General features: G+C 36.9%; 1 non-coding gene across 1 annotated transcript; it reads left to right on the top strand.

Moving 5' to 3' along the window:
* The first annotated feature begins 2,943 nt into the window (after nucleotides 1–2,943).
* On the top strand, nucleotides 2,944–3,050 carry LOC115071531. The gene has a single exon (XR_003850610.1). It is a non-coding gene; the product is annotated as a U6 spliceosomal RNA (small nuclear RNA).
* The last annotated feature ends 1,123 nt before the right edge of the window (nucleotides 3,051–4,173 follow it).

Here is a 4,173-nt window from a genome sequence, read left to right as displayed (position 1 = left end):
ATATTATAATTGTTCTTTTATTAGTAATTATTGCCTTTATAATTATTAATTTTATTAATAATATACTATAGTATATTATAATATTCTTTTATTAATAATTATTAAATAATTATGAATACAACTTCATTATAGGATATGTTTGTATAAAGAAAAAAGATAGTATGTGTAAAATCTGGAGCTATTTATGAATTCAGGCATCTGCTGGGGATTCTAAACTACTTTACGACTTCCAGATCTCAGTCTCTGGCTTATATTTCTTTACGGAGCTCTAGTTATACGCAGTGATTATTACCAGGTACTGTTTTCTGTTTGTCTCATTAGTACTTCAAGTTCTAATGTTTCTGACTCAATTAAAATTTTCTACTCCTTGCCCTGACCTCACCTATGGAATGCATCGAACTTCCCTTTCGGTATGGGTGAATAGTGCTTCAGGGTCACATCGTGGCCCAAGTCTCTGTCGTCAGTGCTTGGACACAGCCTCTCCCGGTTCTGTAGATTGTGATCCTTCATGCTTCTGAACACACTCTTTCGTCATCCCTTTCCACTTTTTCACTTTGAGTCTCTATTACATCTTTTGTTAGTGCCTCCAGTGGCCAGCATCTTCCCTTGTAACTCCCAGTCATCCTTTCTCAGGCCCAAATCATGTTAATTGTACTGAAGACCACATCTGATTAAGGGTTTTCCCCATTTAAAAGCCCTTGGTTGATTTTACATAATCCTCAGGATAAAAATTCAAATTCCTATCATACTGTTGTGAAGCCTTTGATGACTTTACTGTTTTATGATTCAAAGATCTCTTTGTGCTTATTCATGTTTCTGGTGGGCTTTCTGCCTACCTTGGTGCTATGTGCTGGACATTTGTTCACATACCTGTCTGTGCTTTTTTTGTATGGACCTTAAAAAGTAGTCTATTCATTTGTACCTGATGGACCTAATGTCGTATATCACAGGTGTTAAATATATGCTTGCAGAACTAATCCTTAAAAAAATCTCTTTTATCTTTAAATGTACACATTTATGGTCAATATTGTAAAACATTAAGCAATTTTAGTATGTAGATTGCTTTAGAGATTGTCTATATCTGTATTTCAATGCTGCTTTGTTTCCATTGTTTAGTGGAGATTTTCAATATTTGATTTTCACCTTCAGTAGATGTATCTGAGGATTTGATAGGATTGCAGGCTAACCATAGCACTCAAAATTTCCATTGAGGTTTTACCGAATGGCATAGGAATTACTTGGAATGGCACAGTAAATACCCCAAAGAGAATCACGAATACTGTCAGTTCTTCATAATGCTCTGTAAAGAGGGAGTCAGTTTGCTTCCTATGAAATTATTTTTTTTAATGCATTGATTAATACTTGTAAACAGAATATAGGTTAATTGAATTTCCTTTTTTTATCCTTTTAAAATCTTTTCTGTTTAAACATATCTCCAAAAAGCCTCTTTATCCCTTTTTAATGCATTCATTGATTTTGCTTCACCATGTGTAACTCCATGGTTTAAATCATTTTAGCCTATCAGGAAAATTATACTAGCAAATCTCCCTAACAGTCAGTCTCGAGCTGAACTAGATATTTAACTAAAAAACCATCTGGGGTAAAAAAATCAAATGGCAAATATGATTTTAAGGAAAGTTATAAATGAGCTGCATTTAAATAATGGCATAAGAATGGGCATACTGAATATTCAGAATAAAAAAGAATGCATAGATATTCACAAGTGAAGAGACAGAATACTGAGGCCTTTTCTAAACCCAGAAAACTGAGCCATTGCTTTTATCTTTCCTTCACAAATAACAACTATAATTTCTTTAGAATGCTTACCATCCATATTGACTTAATCTATTAGGACAGCTATATTTCTTGTTGTGTAGGAGCAGATAATCACATCTTAAAAATGGCTACATCTGGAGTGAAATTACGAAGAGCATGCACTCTGGAATTTGAGCACTGTGACCCAAATCTATCTGCTGCATGAATCTAGGAAAATCATCCAATTTTTTTTTTTTTTGTAATCCAGTTTCCTCCTCTTTAACAGGAGGAACCAATGAGTGGGTGCCAATTGGGTGCTTAGGACTACCTGTCACTTAGTAAGTGGCTAAATGTAAAAGGTAGGAAGCCAGTAAAGCTTCCTTATAGAACACAGAGTGATACACACTGAAGGTCACAACTGGCTGTTTTTTAGAGAATAAGAGTCTGCAGAGAATGTGTCCCTGGATAGGACTTCTATATTAAATCTCACCCACCCATGGCTCAGGGACCATTGCAAAAGAGTGGGGACTGAGTGTAAGAGCCAGAGTTGGTCTATGTACACGGGGGAAACAGGCTTTCAGGCCACTGGAAGCTTGTACATGTGAACTTGAGGCAATGGTGGTGTTGAGCACAAGACCCTTGCTGACTCAATCAGACAAGGTCCCAGAGTGGAGTGAAGGAACTGGGCAGTCTGCTTGCCCTACCCTGGGAACTGTGGGTGGCTGATTACTTCTGAGTGAGGGAGAGTAGATCTTCCTTAAGATCTGTAGATAGGCTGACTACACTCTAGTGGATGAACTCGTACCAAAGGACATCTGGGTACAAATGTTTGACCAGATAGGACTTAACATGTATGACAGAATGCATGAGGTCCAGTGAGGGGGTATGTGGGGGCATGGATGGGGTAGGGGGTCTAAATTTTATTGAGAACTATTGTATGAAATGTACAAAAGCTCAATAAAAATATTTTCTTTAAAAACATGGAAGGTAGCTACTGTAATGAAGGGCATCTGATATTCACTGATCACACTAATGATGCCAGCACCATGTGCCTTCCTTGTACTACAGTATCACTTCGTCCTAAAGTGCTTTTTTAAAAGTAAGGATTTTCTGCTTACGTTTTCCTGCTGCTACCTTAGTTCTAGAATGTCTTTCCTAAAACCCACATGTTAAAATTTTTGGTTTTCAGTGATTGTTTTGGTAGTACATATACTAAAATTGGAATGATACAAAGATGGCTAGCACAGCCCCTGCTCAAGGATGACATGCAAATTTGTGAAGCGTTCCATATTTTTACAGGCTAATCAAGGTTCTACTGGATGAATGCACACTGAGGGACATCTGGGTACACACAACAGACTGAATAGACCTTAATATATATGACAGCATGAAATCCTGTGGGCAGGCTATGGGGAAGTACGGTTAGGGGAAGGGCTCTAAATATGATTAAGATGTTTTATATGAAATGCACAAAAGTTCAGCTAAAAATACATTGAAAAAAATTAAAAAGAATTCTCAAAAAAATTTGGTTTACAAGTTTGGTGCTATTGAAAAGTGATGGAAACCTTTAAGAAATGGGCCTGGGTGTGGAGCATTTTAGGACACTGAGGGGCATGTCCTTGAAGGAATTTCTGGGTGCTGGCCCCTTTCTCATCCTGACCATGAGGTGAATGGTTTTGTCATGTGCTCTTATTATGTCTTGTCATAGGCTCTAAAGCATCAATGCCGATCAATTATATACCAAAACACTCAAAATGGTGAGCCTTTTCTCTTTCTAAGTTGACTATTCCAGGTAGTTAGAGAAATGGAAGAGCTTTATTCCCTTTAAAATAAACTAACTCAAGTTAGTAGCTTCTGGTAAAGACATTTACAATCATGGTAAAATGGAAGGAGAAGGAGATAATTTTGCTGGAGTATGTGTTTTTTTTTTTGTCACCTGTGCTGGCTCATTAAACCTTTGATATGGCAAAGATATACACATAAAAATTTAGAAGTACCTGATTACTCTGCAACCTGTATATACACAGCTTTCTGAGTCTGATTAGAGGGAATAAAAGGGCTTATTTTGAGGCATCTGAAAGAGAAGTGACTTTCAATAGGTGCCACAGTTTGAAACATGTAAATAGTTATTATTGAATTTCAGATAATATGGAAACAGTGGAAAATATTACTTAAACCAAAGCCATGTAGGTAGATATTTCATTTCAATATTTCATTTCTAATAATTGTTTCATTTTTTACATGCATGGAAGTTATTCATAATATGTCCACAGGGCCTGAGAGATGGCTCAGTGGTTAAGAGCACTGGCTGCTCTTGCACAGGACCTGGGTTCCATTCCTAGCACCCACAAATGTCTGACAACAATAAGTAACTCCAGTTCCAGGAAATCTGACACCTTCTTCTGATCTCCATGGGCT

Source organism: Nannospalax galili, unplaced genomic scaffold (assembly GCF_000622305.1).
Source record: "Nannospalax galili isolate Female #2095 unplaced genomic scaffold, S.galili_v1.0 scaffold819, whole genome shotgun sequence".
In the NCBI taxonomy this organism is placed as follows: Eukaryota; Metazoa; Chordata; class Mammalia; order Rodentia; family Spalacidae; genus Nannospalax; species Nannospalax galili.
This window is presented reverse-complemented; position numbering and strand designations above follow the sequence as displayed.